This window comes from Ovis aries, chromosome X (genome assembly GCF_016772045.2).
Source record: "Ovis aries strain OAR_USU_Benz2616 breed Rambouillet chromosome X, ARS-UI_Ramb_v3.0, whole genome shotgun sequence".
Lineage (NCBI taxonomy): Eukaryota > Metazoa > Chordata > Mammalia > Artiodactyla > Bovidae > Ovis > Ovis aries.
In genome coordinates this window covers 120,318,791-120,336,277 of record NC_056080.1, presented here as the reverse complement: position 1 = coordinate 120,336,277, position 17,487 = coordinate 120,318,791, and positions in this window count along the sequence as shown.

Below are 17,487 nucleotides of genomic sequence, written 5' to 3'. Positions count from 1 at the left end.
GATGAATGAGTGGAAAAAAAAAAACTAAAGCTTACTCACTATATGATTCCATTTTTATAGCATCGTTGAAATGATAACACTATAGAAATGTAGAATAGATTAGTGGTTGTCAGCGGCTAAGGAGGTTCAGGAGGGAAGTAAGCATCCTATAAAAATTCAACAAGAGAGGGATCCTATGGTGATGGAAACTTTCTGTATCTTAATTGCATTAATGCCAACATTCTGGTTGTGATATTATACTAAAGCTTTGCAAGACATTACTGGTAGAGGAAACATAGGCTCTCTCTGTATTATTTCCTACAACTGCATCTACTTTTACCTCAATCTACTTTTTTTTTTTTGCAATCTACTTATCTCAAAATAAAACACATGATTTTTAAATAGGAGTTTAAAGAGATATTTTTCAATTACATTGTATCAGCCTTGTTTACACATGCATTGAAACAAAAATTTATGTCATCAGTGACACATTTGGAAATGAGTACTAACTAGACATTTGATGATATTAAAAAATTATTTAAATGGTATATTTTTGATAGTTTTCTTCTTTCTATGCTTAAAAAATTATCTTTAGAGATCCATACTGAAGTACTTATGGATATAAGCTATAATGCCTGGATTTTGCTTCAAATTAATATGTGATGAGAGGTAGTGACTGGAATAAGAAAGGATTTACCATGAATTGACTGCTAAAGCAAGTATTAATATGATGGATACTTAGGGAATTAGTGTATCTTTCTCCATACTTTTTTATGCTTAAAATTTTCCACAACAAAAAGATGCAGTTTTAATGAACCACAAGCAAAACACTTGATTTCTAAAATCAAGAGGGTTTTTGAAAGTAATCATTGATTAGGTTTTGCTTTACCTCTAATTGAGTCTTGCCTTGTGCAAAATCAAACTCATAGTGGACAGAAAAATATTTTTTAGATGAATGTTGATTATAAAAGACAGTCTCCTCCTCATTTCTGATATATGCTATATCAGTTTTAAATTTACATAGCTTATTTTTTCACCTCTAATATCATTCCACTTATCAAATTTTCAACTATGCAAATTCTAGTCATCTTTCTTCATTCATCTTAATAAAGGGCAGATAATATGTCTATTGATAATATTCATAATTGTTTTTTAGTAAACTAACAATAGCAACAACAACATAAATCTATATTGGAACTTTATCACTGAAGAACACAGCAAATTGAAAACACAGTTTACGTGTTGCTAGGGACATGGAAAGACTTAGATTTAAGCCATTCTGAACCATTCAGAGCATATTCTTTTCAGATTCAAGGAAAACATGCCAGCCTATCACCCCAAGAAGCTAATCTAAGGTGATAAACCTACCAACAATATAGGGGAAATAAGGCAATATGGGTTACTTCTGGTGAAAATGCCAAGGTGGCATTTTTCATTACAGAGCCAAATTCAACCAAATCATGTTTCAATTCTGATAGAAAGAAATGCATAACTTTATCTTAATGAAATGTGTATTTGGGTAAGAACACTTATCAGTATTTGAACCCTTCTCTATTGTCTTATTTGGGATAACAAGAACTTTAGTATGGATATTAAAGAACAAGACAGCATGATCTGTGCTTTCAGGGCTAGTGATTTCTCCAAAATGATTGGAGCTTTTGAAGATGTTGAGTCACTCTAGTCATATTTCCATAGAGAATTTGATTTCTAACAATTCTTTTCATTGTGCTACAATGATGAATAAAGTTCTTCAAATAGTTTACTTTCTGAAAAACACCAACCTAACCACAGTTTTAGGAAGGGGTGCAAATGGAAGTAATAATCTTGGAAAAAGATTTTATGAACTAACAAAATCCCCCAAAAGAGTGTAAGCAAAGAATACAATGGATAAAAGACTTTCATATTTCCCCCTAAATAGACATAGCAATAGTCATTCCTACTATGGTAAAGAAAGCCAGGACATGGAAACAACCTAGATGTCCATCAGCAGATGAATGGATAAGAAAGCTGTGGTACATATACACAATGGAGTATTACTCAGCCGTTAAAAAGAATTCATTTGAATCAGTTCTGATGAGATGGATGAAACTGGAGCCGATTATACAGAGTGAAGTAAGCCAGAAAGAAAAACACCAATACAGTATACTAACACATATATATGGAATTTAGGAAGATGGCAATGACGACCCTGTATGCAAGACAGCCAAAAATACACAGATGTGTATAGCGGACTTTTGGACTCAGAGGGAGAGGGAGAGGGTGGGATGATTTGGGAGAATGACATTCTAACATGTATACTATCATGTGAATAGAATCGCCAGTCTATGTCTGACGCAGGATGCAGCATGCTTGGGGCTGGTGCATGGGGATGACCCAGAAAGATGTTATGGGGAGGGAGGTGGGAGGGGGGTTCATGTTTGGGAATGCATGTAAGAATTAAAGATTTTAAAATTTAAAAAATAAAAAACTAAAAAAAAAAAAAGAAGAAGAAATCTATGCTATTGATGAAACCTGGAGAAAGCTAGCAAAAAAAAAAAAACCTGATAATTACAAAAATTGGCTGATTCCTTACAGGAGACAAAGAAGAGACACTGAGTTTGTGAAAAGGAATCATAAAATCAGCAAAGCTGGTAAGGAGTAAAGCATATGTATCTCTTTTTCCCAAGGGATGTTGTTGAGTTATGCACATATTACACCTGGAGGATTCTCAAGAAGTTGGTTTTTATAACTCAGTTAATGAACAATGTCTCTATTTTTATTCTTTCAATTCACTTTTCCATCTCTGTTTAATGCATTCCTATCATCCCACAATTGTGTGTTGTAGGATGAGAGATTTATGAAATTTTAAAAATAAATGCTTGAAAAATATTTAGCAAGACTTTATACTGGTTCCAGTCTGAGTAGATACATATCCATTCAATGCGTTCTCAGCACCTGGGCACACTGGGCTATTCTGCAGTGAGTTTAGATATCTCTGGTCCCTTTTATCCTGTATCAACCCACTTACCACTGTCAAAATTGTACAAGAAGGTTAAAACTCCCCTTGTACATAGGGCAACAGATTTTGTGACATTCAATTTGTTCCATACAGATTATCAAAGCAAAAAAGTAGCCAACTGATGTATCTGTTTATTGTACTTCAGAACCTAATTCATCCCTTTGCTTACCTCCAGTGTGAAATTGTTTTTAAAAAACAGACCTTGTAGATTTTAGACTTCTTTCAAATACCTACACAAACATGACAAATGTTAATCCATGGGTTAAGGTGCAAATCTCTTTTTAGCACATTATTCATTCATTTTTGATTAATTTCTCCAGTAATAGATATTCTAGTGTGCAACCTTTAGTAACAGTGAATGTCAATACTACAAAATTTTCAGAGATTCTTCTTGCATCAACTGTGACTTTGTCAAGGAACCAAAAAAAAAAAAGAATGATATAAACAATATATGAATATAATTAAATGATAAGTTTTGTGTGGAAGACTAGGAAAAACTCCTGAGAGGGGAAGTACAGGTTGACATTAGAACACTAGGGTCAATGTCAGTATCTCACCATTCTATGTCTGGATATTTACTAACTAGTCTTTTACCTCAAGCCAGTGGCTTCTCCTTTCAGGATCTGAGGTTCTGTATTTGAAAAAAAAGAGAATCTTCAAACCCTAAAATTCTCTAAGTTTGGAAACATTATGTGTTAACAGTATCTGATCTGATAATTCTAAGATAGAAAATATGCTATTTTTAAAAAGCCATAAGGCACTATCACTTGTATCATCCATGTGGCTGAATATTTTCTCCTGAAAATCCTTATTAAAAATCTATTGTATGCTTGCCTATGTGATAGACATTCTAGAGAAAATAAAAAGATGCATTAGACAGACAGCTTTCCTTTAGGGAAGCTTATTTGGTGGACTATAATAGAAGAATATATTTATATTTATAGCATATTTATATTATGGTTATAATACATTTATAATAACAGAAAAAGGAGGATATGCATCATGAGATAATTAGAATAAAATAGATAAAATGAAGTTTCTTTAACCTAGTAAGGTCATTAAGGGCTTCATGAAAATGGTGATTTTTGAGCTGGGTCCTGAAAGATTGCATATATGGAAAAAATGTAGAAGAAAGAGGGAACTGGGTAAACTGTTAAGAGGGTTAAAACACTGAGGATTTCATGGGGAACTGTGAAGATTTTGGTTTCAGTTCAGTTCAGTCGCTCAGTCGTGTCTGACTCTTTGCAACCCCATGAATCGCAGCACGCCAGGCCTCTCTGTCCATCACCAATTCCCGGAGTTCACTCAGACTCACGCCCATCGAGTCCATGATGCCATCCAGCCATCTCATCCTCGGTCGTCCCCTTCTGCTCCTGCCCCCAATCCCTCCCAGCATCAAAGTCTTTTCCAATGAGTCAACTCTTCACATGAGGTGGCCAAAGTATTGGAGTTTCAGCTTTAGCATCATTCCTACCAAAGAAATCCCAGGGTTGATCTCCTTCAGAATGGACTGGTTGGATCTCCTTGCAGTCCAAGGGACTCTCAAGAGTCTTCTCCAACACCACAGTTCAAAAGCATCAATTCTTCGGCGCTCAACCTTCTTCACAGTCCAACTGTCACATCCATACATGACTACTGGAAAAACCATAGCCTTGACTAGATGGACCTTAGTCGGCAAAGTAATGTCTCTGCTTTTGAATATGCTATATAGGTTGGTCATAACTTTTCTTCCAAGGAGTAAGCGTTTTTTAATTTCATGGCTGGATATGTTGAAATTGGTATAACAGTGAGAAATTGGAGGCAGAGAGAATAGTTATTTTTTATTGGAAGCAGCAGTTTTTGCTTTGTGGATTCGGACTCAGAGATGCCCTACAGAGCATACTCAATTATTCTGAGCTCTCCTATGTTAGCCTTTTCTGTATTTGTAGATATTTCATTATATTATTTAAAACAAGCCTTCCTTGACACATATATACCTATTATTATAAAAATGAATATGAATTTTTGAGAGATAAACTTTTTTCTTCATTTATTCCTTCAATGACAAAATGTTATGGATAAAATAAATATGTGAAGGCAATTTGAATATCAGAAATGCTTTCTATAGAAAAAGTATAATGATCTATTTTCCATGACAAAAGTTGTCTTTCTATGCTGTCATGTGGAGTGTTATTTAGTGAAGTATATGGTTAAAAATATAATTTTCTGTTATTTTTATTTTAAAACTTGTTAGCCTTCTTAGGTTTAGTCAGTATTTTAGTGGTATAGATGTTCTGAAGCCATTTGCAACTTAGGAGACCTAGTCATTCTATCTCCTAGCACACAAAAAAGGCTTTATTCACTTAAGTGAAGCAGACCACCCCAAACATTAGATAAAAGCAACCATCTAGCTGAAGTTTCAACAATATCCTGTACATGATTCATTGCATTATGTCTTAGTTTTCATTGGGCCTAGAATCCAGGAAGATGTCACCTCCTAATATCCCTATTTTCCAGAGTCTTTTTTGGAGAAGTGTCATTCTACAAATATTTTGACTAACAATGAGCCTGTTCTAAAAGCACACTCTCTTTAAAAGTGAATTAATATTGTTTATTGTATTATGATTGTTAGGTCAAAGAATTTTGTGGAAGAATATGAGAACTGCCATTTTCTCAAATGCTAACAGCCTTCACTGTAAGTGTATGTGTGTGTTCATGTGTGTATGTAAGGTACCTGGACTTCTTTGATCACCTCCTTTCTTTCATTTAACTCCAGAACATTAAGTTTGGTTTTGGTATTAGGGTGATGGTGGCCTCATAGAATGAGTTTGGAAGTTTACCTTCCTCTGCAATTTTCTGGAATAGTTTGAGTAGGATAGGTGTAGCTCTTCTCTCAATTTTTGGTAGAATTCAGCTGTGAAGCCATCTGGACCTGGGCTTTTGTTTGCTGGGAGATTTCTGATTACAGTTTCAATTTCTGTGCTTGTGATGGGTCTGTTAAGATTTTCTATTTCTTCCTGGTTCAGTTTTGGAAAGTTGTACTTTTCTAAGAATTTGTCCATTTCTTCCACGTTGTCCACTTTATTGGCATATAATTGCTGATAGTAGTCTTTTATGATCCTTTGTATTTCTGTGTTGTCTGTTGTGATCTCTCCATTTTCATTTCTAATTTTATTGATTTGATTTTTCTCTCTTTGTTTCTTGATGAGTCTGGCTAATGCTTTGTCAATTTTATTTATCCTTTCAAAGAACCAAGGATGTAAGGATTCTTCAATATCCACAAATCAATCAATGTAATTCACCACATTAACAAATTGAAAAATAAAAGCCATATGATTATCTCAATAGATGCAGAGAAGGCCTTTGACAAAATTCAAAATCCGTTTATGATAAAAACTCTCCAAAAGCAGGAATAGAAGGAACATACCTTAACATAATAAAAGTTATATATGACAAACCCACAGCAAACATTATCTTCAATGGTGAAAAATTGAAAGCATTTCCCCTAAAGTCAGGAACAAGACAAGGGTGCCCACTTTCACCACTACCATTCAACATAGTTTTGGAAGTTTTGGCCACAGCAATCACAGAAGAAAAAGAAATAAAAGGAATGTAAACTGGAAAAGAAGAAGTAAAACTTTCACTGTTTGCAGATGACATGATCCTCTACATGGAAAACCCTAAAGACTCCACCAGAAAATTACTAGAGCTAATCAATGAATATAGTAAAGTTGCAGGATATAAAATCAGCACACAGAAATCCCTTGCATTTCTATACACTAATAATGAGAAAGTAGAAAAAGAAATTAAGGAAACAATTCCATTCACCATTGCAATGAAAAGAATAAAATACTTAGGAATATATCTACCTAAAGAAACTAAAGACCTATATATAGAAAACTATAAAACACTGATGAAAGAAATCAAAGAGGACACTAATAGATGGAGAAATATACCATGTTCATGGATCAGAAGAATCAATATAGTGAAAATGAGTATACTACCCAAAGCAATCTACAAATTTAATGCAATCCCTATCAAGCTACCAGCGATATTTTTCACAGAACTAGAACAAATAATTTCAAGATTTGTATGGAAATACAAAAAACCTTAAATAGCAAAGCAATCTTTAGAAAGAAGAATGGAACTGGAAGAATCAACCTGCCTGACTTCAGGCTCTACTACAAAGCCACAGTCATCAAGACAGTATGGTACTGGCACAAAGACAGAAATATAGATCAATGGAACAAAATAGAAAGCCCAGAGATAAATCCACACACCTATGGACCCCTTATCTTTGACAAAGGAGGCAAGAATATACAATGGAGTAAAGAAAATCTCTTTAACAAGTGGTGCTGGGAAAACTGGTCAACCACTTGTAAAAGAATGAAACTAGATCACTTTCTAACACCACACACAAAAATAAACTCAAAATGGATTAAAGATCTAAATGTAAGACCAGAAACTATAAAACTCCTAGAGGAGAACATAGGCAAAACACTCTCTGACATAAATCACAGCAGGATCCTCTATGACCCACCTCCCAGAATTTTGGAAATCAAAGCAAAAATAAACAAATGGGATCTAATTAAAATTAAAAGCTTCTGTGCAACAAAGGAAACTATAAGCAAGGTGAAAAGACAGCCTTCGAAATGGGAGAAAATAACAGCAAATGAAGCAACTGACAAACAACTAATCTCAAAAATATACAAGCAACTTATGCAGCTAAACTCCAGAAAAATAAACGACCCAATCAAAAATGGGCCAAAGAACTAAATAGGCTTTTCTCCGAAGAAGACATCCAGATGGCTAACAAACACATGAAAAGATGCTCAACATCACTCATTATTAGAGAAATGCAAGTCAAAACCACAATGAGGTGCCACTTCACACCAGTCAGAATGTCTGCGATCCAAAAGTCTGCAAGCAATAAATGCTGGAGAGGGTGTGGAGTAAAGGGAACCCTCCTACACTGTTGGTGGGAATGCAAACTAGTACAGCCACTATGAAGAACAGTGTGGAGATTCCTTAAAAAATTGCAAATAGAACTGCCTTATGACCGAGCAATCCCACTGCTGGGCATACACACCGAGGAAACCAGAATTGAAAGAGACACATGTACCCCAATGTTCATCGCAGCACTGTTTATAATAGCCAGGACATGGAAGCAACCTAGATGTCCATCAGCAGATGAATGGATAAGAAAGCTGTGGTACATATACACAATGGAGTATTACTCAGCTATTAAAAAGAATACATTTGAATCAGTTCTAATGAGATGGATGAAACTGGAGCCGATTATACAGAGTGAAGTAAGCCAGAAAGAAAAACATCAATACAGTGTACTAACATATATATATGGAATTTAGAAAAATGGCAATGATGACCCTGTATGTGAGACAGCAAAAGAGACACAGATGTGTGGAGCGGACTTTTCAACTCTGAGGGAAGGGAGAGGGTGGGATGATTTGGGAGAATGGCATTGAAACATGTATACTATCATGTAAGAAACGAATTGCCAGTCTATGTCCGATGCAGGATACAGGATTCTTGGGGCTGGTGCATGGGGATGACATGGAGGGATGTTGTGGGGAGGGAGGTGGGAGGAGGGTTCATGTTTGGGAATGCATGTACACCTGTGGTGGATTCATGTCAATGTATGGCAAAACCAATACAGTATTGTAAAAGTAAAATAAAGTAAAAATAAAAATAAAAAGTTTGGTTTTCAAACAGTATAACATCAAAATTCTGAACAGGTTTATTCGGACAAAACAGTGGAACATTCAGCATAAAAAAGAATAAGAGGAGCTAAAAGGACCTGCTATCTATACAGAATGGGTATTACTTTTGTGGCCTAAACATGACCTCTAAGTCATCTGATGCTATAAACCACAGAGATTTGGAGAGCAGAGTCTTCCAGAAGAAACTGCCTTACAATGGCTTTCATTTAGGATGTGTGTGTTGATTTTATATCCTGCAACTTTACTATATTCATTGATTAGCTCTAGTAATTTTCTGGTGGAGTCTTTAGGGTTTTCCATGTAGAGGATCATGTCATCTGCAAACAGTGAGAGTTTTACTTCTTCTTTTCCAATTTGGATTTCTTTTTCTGCTCTGATTGCTGTGGCCAAAACTTCCAGAACTATGTTGAATAGTAGCGGTGAAAGTGGACACCCTTGTCTTGTTCCTGACTTTAGGGGAAATGCTTTCAATTTTTCACCATTGAGGATAATGTTTGCTGTGGGTTTGTCATAGATAGCTTTTATTATGTTGAGATATGTTCCTTCTATTCCTGCTTTCTGGAGAGTTTTTATCATAAATGGATGTTGAATTTTGTCAAAGGCCTTCTCTGCATCTATTGAGATAATCATATGGTTTTTATTTTTCAATTTGTTAATGTGGTGAATTACATTGATTGATTTGCGGATATTGAAGAATCCTTGCATCCCTGGGATAAAGCCCACTTGGTCATGGTGTATGATCTTTTTAATGTGTTGTTGGATTCTGATTGCTAGAATTTTGTTGAGGATTTTTGCATCTATGTTCATCAGAGATATTGGCCTGTAGTTTTCTTTTTTTGTGACATCTTTGTCAGGTTTTGGTATTAGGGTGATGGTGGCCTCATAGAATGAGTTTGGAAGTTTACCTTCCTCTGCAATTTTCTGGAAGAGTTTGAGTAGGATAGGTGTTAGCTCTTCTCGAAATTTTTGGTAGAATTCAGCTGTGAAGCCATCTGGACCTGGGCTTTTGTTTGCTGGAAGATTTCTGATTACAGTATCAATTTCCGTGCTTGTGATGGGTCTGTTAAGATTTTCTATTTCTTCCTGGTTCAGTTTTGGAAAATTGTACTTTTCTAAGAATTTGTCCATTTCTTCCACGTTGTCCATTTTATTGGCATACAACTGCTGATAGTAGTCTCTTATGATCCTTTGTATTTCTGTGTTGTCTGTTGTGATCTCTCCATTTTCATTTCTAATTTTATTGATTTGATTTTTCTCTCTTTGCTTCTTGATGAGTCTGGCTAATGGTTTGTCAATTTTATTTATCCTTTCAAAGAACCAGCTTTTGGCTTTGTTGATTTTTGCTATGGTCTCTTTTGTTTCTTTTGCATTTATTTCTGCCCTAATTTTTAAGATTTCTTTCCTTCTACTAACTCTGGGGTTCTCCAACTCTTCCTTTTCTAGTTGCTTTAGTTGTAAAGCCCAGAGATAAATCCACACACATATGGACACCTTATCTTTGACAAAGGAGGCAAGAATATACAATGGAGTAAAGACAATCTCTTTAACAAGTGGTGCTGGGAAAACTGGTCAACCACTTGTAAAAGAATGAAACTAGATCACTTTCTAACACTGCACACAAAAATAAACTCAAAATGGATTAAAGATCTAAATGTAAGATCAGAAACTATAAAACTCCTAGAGGAGAACATAGGCAAAACACTCTCAGACATAAATCACAGCAGGATCCTCTATGATCCACCTCCCAGAATTCTGGAAATAAAAGCAAAAATAAACAAATGGGATCTAATTAAAATTAAAAGCTTCTGCACAACAAAGGAAACTATAAGCAAGGTGAAAAGACAGCCTTCTGAATGGGAGAAAATAATAGCAAATGAAGCAACTGACAAACAACTAATCTCAAAAATATACAAGCAACTTCTGCAGCTCAACTCCAGAAAAATAAACGACCCAATCAAAAAATGGGCCAAAGAACTAAATCGACATTTCTCCAAAGAAGACATACGGATGGCTAACAAACACATGAAAAGATGCTCAACATCACTCATTATTAGAGAAATGCAAATCAAAACCACAATGAGGTACCACTTCACACCAGTCAGAATGGCTGCGATCCAAAAATCTGCAAGCAATAAATGCTGGAGAGGGTGTGGAGAAAAGGGAACCCTCCTACACTGTTGGTGGGAATGCACACTAGTACAGCCACTATGGAGAACAGTGTGGAGATTCCTTAAAAAATTGCAAATAGAACTACCTTATGACCCAGCAATCCCACTTCTGGGCATACACACCGAGGAAACCAGAATGGAAAGAGACACATGTACCCCAATGTTCATCACAGCACTGTTTATAATAGCCAGGACATGGAAGCAACCTAGATGTCCATTGGCAGATGAATGGATAAGAAAGCTGTGGTACATATACACAATGGAGTATTACTCAGCAGTTAAAAAGAATTCATTTGAATCAGTTCTGATGAGATGGATGAAACTGGAGCCGATTATACAGAGTGAAGTAAGCCAGAAAGAAAAACACCAATACAGTATACTAACACATATATATGGAATTTAGGAAGATGGCAATGACGACCCTGCATGCAAGACAGGGAAAGAGACACAGATGTGTATAACGGACTTTTGGACTCAGAGGGAGAGGGAGAGGGTGGGATGATTTGGGAGAATGACATTCTAACATGTATACTATCATGTGAATTGAATCGCCAGTCTATGTCTGACGCAGGATGCAGCATGCTTGGGGCTGGTGCATGGGGATGACCCAGAGAGATGTTATGGGGAGGGAGGTGGGAGGGGGGTTCATGTTTGGGAATGCATGTAAGAATTAAAGATTTTAAAATTTAAAAAATAAAAAAAATTAAAAAATAAAAAAATAAAAAAATAAAAAAGAATGAGTGTTCTAAACTTAAATGCCTCCAAGAATTTGATAAACCCACATGCTATAGCCAGAATGGTCTGAATTTATGTCAAGGCCTCTTTTATTGAGAGATGACATATTTTGTGTGTCTCCTTCATACTGTTTTACTGGAACTAAAAACTATTAGAATGTTTAGAATATAACGTGACAGATGTTAAAGAAGCAGTTTCTGAGAAGTTCATGTATCTTCTTTAAAATCACTGTCTCTTCTAACAGACTACATTCATTGTTATATTGAAATGAATGCTTATGACTCTATGGATTTATTGGAAGAATTCAGAGTGACATTAGTGACAATTTAGAAATTATTGAATTCCGATTCAGTGTACTTCTAGGTCCCTGTGGAAGTTTTTAAAGGTTTAGCCATAGAAACAGGTACCTACTGAATGTCAGCTAAGTGATCAGCACTGGTCTGAACACAGAGGTAGAGTGGTAGTAAAACTTGAGATGCACTATGTTCTTGCATTCTAGTGAGATGATACAGAAAATATATCTGAAAGGATATCTATAATTTGGGTTAATACATACTAAGTATACATGTGAGTACTGACCATAAGTTCTGCTGGAGCTCTGAGGAGACAAAAAGTAATATTTAATAAAGTGGAAGAGGAACTAGAAATCAAACTGCCAACATTCACTGGATTATAGAGAAAGCAAGGGAATTTCAGAAAAACACCTATCTCTATTTCATAGACTATGTTAAAGCCTTTGACTGTGTGGATCATGACAAACCGTGGATAGTTCTTAGAGAGATGGGAATACCAGACCATCTTTCCTGTCTTCTGAGAAACCTGTATGCAGGTCAAGAAGCAATAGTTAGAACCTTATATGGAACAACTGATTGGTTCAAGATCGAGAAAGGAATACAACAGGGCTGTCTACAGTTACCCTATTTGTTTAACCTATATGCTGAGTACACCATAAGAAATGCCAGGCTGGATGAGTTACAAGCTGGAATCAGGATAGGCAGGAGAAACATCAACAACCTCAGATGTGCAGATGATACCACTCTAATGGTAGAAAGTGAAGAGGAACTAAAGAGTCTCTTGATGAGGGTGAAGGAGGAGAGTGAAACAACCAGCTTAAGGCTAAATATTAAAAAAAAACTAAGATCATGGCATCTGGCCCCATTACTGCATTACAAATAGAGGAGGAAAACATGGAAGCAGTGACAGATTTCCTCTTCTTGGGTTCCAAAATCACTGCAGATGGTGGCTGCAGCCATGAAATCAGAACAATTTCTTCTTGGCAGGAAAGTGATGACAAACATAGACAGTGTGTTGAAAAGCAGAGACATTACTCTGCCAACAAAGGTCCATATGGTCAAGGCTATAGTCTTCCCAGTGGTTATGTACAGTAGTGAGAGCTGGACCATAAAGAAGACAGAATGCCATAGAATTGATGCCTTCAAACTGTGGTGCTAGAGAAGACACCTGAAAGTCCCTTGGACAATAAGGAGATCAAACTAGTCAATCTTAAGGGAATTCAACCCAGAATATTCACTAGAAGGACGGATGCTGAAGCTGAAGTTCCAGTAATTTGGTCATCTGATGTGAACAAACTACTCATTTGAAAAGTCCCTTATACCGGGAAAGACTGAAGGTAGAAGGAGAAGAGGATAAGATGGCTGGACAATGCAATGAACATGAACTTGGGCAAACTCTGGGAGATGGTGAGAGACAGTGAGGCCTGGAGTGCTACAGTTGCAAGAGTTGACACAACTGGGTGACCGAACAATGACAAGAAAAAAGTCTCCAAAAAAGAAGTCTAAGATGAGCCTTGAAGCACTTGTCAAGACCATATAAAAGGATTAGCAATCCTTGTTGGTAGGGTAATTGTGATAGGCAGTCTCTACAATGGTGCCTAATAAACCTTACATTCTGATATTCACTCCTTTATGTAATAGCTGAAAGAGATGGGAATACCAGACAACCTAACCTGCCTCTTGAGAAATCTGTATGCAGGTCAGGAAGCAACAGTTAGAACTGGACATGGAACAACAGACTGGTTCCAAATGGGAAAAGGAGTACATCAAGGCTGTATATTGTCACCCTGCTTCTTTAACTTATATGCAGAGTACATCATGAGAAACGCTGGACTGGAAGAAGCACAAGCTGGAATCAAGATTGCTGGGAGAAATATCAATAACCTCAGATATGAAGATGACACCACCCTTATGGCAGAAAGTGAAGAGGAACTAAAAGCCTCTTGATGAAAGTGAAAGAGGAGGGTGGAAAAGTTGGCTTAAAGCTCAACATTCAGAAAACGAAGATCACGGTGTCCGGTCCCATCAATTCATGAGAAATAGATGGGGAAACAGTGGAAACAGTGTCAGACTTTATTTTGGGGGGCTCCAAAATCACTGCAGATGGTGACTGCAACCATGAAATTAAAAGACGCTTACTCCTTGAAAGAAAAGTTATGACAACCTAGACAGTATATTCAAAAGCATAGACATTACTTTGCCGACTAAGGTCCGCCTAGTCAGGGCTATGGTTTTTCCTGTGGTCATGTACGGATGTGAGAGTCGGACTGTGAAGAAGGCTGAGCACTGAAGAATTGATGCTTTTGAACTGTGGTATTGGAGAAGACTCTTGAGAGTCCTTCGGACTGCAAGGAGATCCAACGAGTCCATTCTGAAGATCAACCCTGGGATTTCTTTGGAAGGAATGATGCCAAAGCTAAAGCTCTAGTACTTTGGCCACCTCATGCAAAGAGTTCACTCATTGGAAAAGACTCTGATGCTGGGAGAGATTGGGGGCAGGAGGAGAAGGGGACGACAGAGGATGAGATGGCTGGATGGCATCATGGACTCGATGGACGTGAGTCTGAGTGAACTCTGGGAGATCGTGATGGACAGGGAGGCCTGGCGTGCTGTGATTCATGGGGTCGCAAAGATCTGGACACGACTGAGCAACTGAACTGAACTGAATGTAATACCTTGCCTTGAGTGTGTGCTGGATTTTTTACTCATTTTTAATTAATATAATATGGCAGATACGATGGCATGTCATTCCGAAGATTCAGTTCCGTTCAGTCACTCAGTCATGTCTGATTCTTTGCAACCCCATGGGCCACAGCACGCCAGGCCTCCCTGTCAATCCCCAACTCCCAGAGCCTACTCAAACTCATATCCATTTAATCGGTAATGCCATCCAGCCATTTCATCCTCAGTCGTCCCCTTCTCCTCCTGCCCTCAATCTTTCCCAGCATCAGGGTCTTTTCAAAGGAGTCAGCTCTTTGCATCAGGTGGCCGAAGTATTGGAGTCTCAGCATCAACATCAGTTCTTCCAATGAACACCCAGGACTAATTTTTAGGATGGACTGGTTGGATCTCCTTGCAGTCCAAAGGACTCTCAAGAGTCTTCTCCAACACCACAGTTCAAAAGCATCAATTCTTTGGCGCTCAGCCTTCTTTATAGTCCAGCTCTCACATACATACATGACTACTGGGAAAACCATAGCCTTGACTAGACAGACCTTTGTTAAAGTAATGTCTCTGCTTCTTAATATGTTGTCTAGGTTGGTCAAAACTTTCCTACCAAGGAGTAAGCATCTTTTAAGTTCATGGTTGCAATCACCATCTGTAATGATTTTGGAGCCCCCAAAAATAAAGTCAGCCACTGTTTCCACTGTTTCTCTATCTATTTCTCATGAAGTGATGGGACCAGATGCCATGATCTTCGTTTTCTGAATGTTGAGATTTAAGCCAACTTTTTCACTCTCCTCTTTCACTTTCATCAAGAGGCTTTTTAGTTCCTCTTGACTTTCTGCCATAAGGGTGGTGTCATCTGCATATCTGAGGTTCCTGATATTTCTCCCAGCAATCTTGATTCCAGCTTGTGCTTCTTCCAGTCCAGCGTTTCTCATGATGTACTCTGCATATAAGTTAAAGAAGCAGGGTGACAATATACAGCCTTGATGTACTCCTTTTCCTATTTGGAACCAGTCTGTTGTTCCATGTCCAGTTCTAACTGTTGCTTCCTGACCTGCATACAGATTTCTCAAGAGACAAGTCAGGGTGTCTGGTATTCCCATCTCTTTCAGAATTTTCCAGTTTATTGTCACCCACACAGTCAAAGTCTTTTGCATAGTCAATAAAGCAGAAATAGATGTTATTCTGGAACTCTCTTGCTTTTTCGATGATCCAGTGGATGTTGGCAATTTGATCTCTGGTTCCTCTGCCTTTTCTAAAACCAGCTTGAACATCTGGAAGTTCATGGTTCACGTATTGCTGAAGCCTGGCTTGGAGACTTTTGAACATTACTTTACTAGTGTGTGACATGAGTGCAACTGTGCTGTAGTTTGAGCATTGTTTGGCATTGCCTTTCTTTGGAATTGGAATGGAAACTGACCTTTTCCAGTCCTGTGGCCACTGCTGAGTTTTGCAGATTTGCTGGTGTATTGAGTGCAGCACTTTCACGGCATCATCTTTTAGGATTTGAAACAGCTAACTGAAATTCCATCACCGCCACTAGCTTCGTTTGAAGTGATGCTTCTGAAGGCCCATTTGACTTCACATTCCAGGATGTCTGGCTCTAGATGAGTGATCACACCGTCGTGATTATCTGGGTTGTGAAGATCTTTTTTGTACAGTTCTTCTGTGAATTCTTGCCACCTCTTAATATCTTCTGCTTCTGTTACGTCCATACCATTTCTGTCCTTTATTGAGCCCGTCTTTGAATGACATACCAAGAGATCCTTGGTATCTCTAATTTTCTTGAAGAAGTTTCTAGTGTTTCCCATTCTATTGTCTTCCTGTATTTCTTTGCATTGATCGCTGAGGAAGGCTTGCTTTTCTCTCCTTGCTATTCTTTTGAACTCTGCATGGAACTCTGCATTCAAATGGGTATATCTTTCCTTTTCTCCTTTGCTTTTTGCTTCTCTTCTTTTCACAGCTATTTGTAAGGCCTCCTCAGACAGCTATTTTGCTTTTTTCCATTTCTTTTTTTGGGGGATGGTCTTGATCCCTGTCTCCTGTACAATGTCACGAACCTCCATCCATAGTTCATTAGGCCCTATGTCTATCAGATCTAGTCCTTTAATCTATTTCTCGCCTCCACTGTATAATCATAATGGATTTGATTTAGGTCAAATGTAAATGGTTTAGCAGCTTTCCCTACTTTCTTCAATTTAAGTCTGAATTTGGCATAAGGTGTTCATGATTTGAGCCACAGTCAGCTCCCAGTCTTGTTTTTGCTGGCTCTATAGAGCTTCTCCATCTTTGGCTGCAAGGAATGTAATCAGTCTGATTTCAGTGTTGACCATCTGGTGATATCCATGTGTAGAGTCTTCTCTTGTGTTGTTGCAAGAGAGTGTTTGCTATGACCAGTGTGTTCTCTTGGCAAAATTCTATTAGTTTTTACCCTGCTTCATTCTGTACTCCAAAGCCAAATTTGCCTGTTACTCTAGGTGTTTCTTGACTTCCTACTTTTGCATTCCAGTCCCCTATAAGGAAAAGGACATCTTTTTTGGGGTGTTAGTTCTAAAACGTCTTGTAAGTCTTCATAAAACCGTTCAACTTCAGCTTCTTCAGCGTTACTTGTCTGGGCATAGACTTGGATAATATGGCAGATATGATGGCATGTCACTCCCAAGATTAGGTTGCAATAAGATTATCTCTTCCATCTTCAATATCCACACTTGCTCTTTGGAAAATTACCTTTCTTCTTGTGAGAAGGCCCACATCTACAAAGCAAGAACTAATATCTCCAGCCAAAACTCAGTGAGTAACTGAGACCTGACAACAACCACATAAGTAAACTTGGGAGTATATCTTTCCTCAGTTAAGCCTTAATATGTTGCCTGGCCAACATGTTGACTACAGCCTCATGAGAGACCTTGAGCCAGAAGCACCCA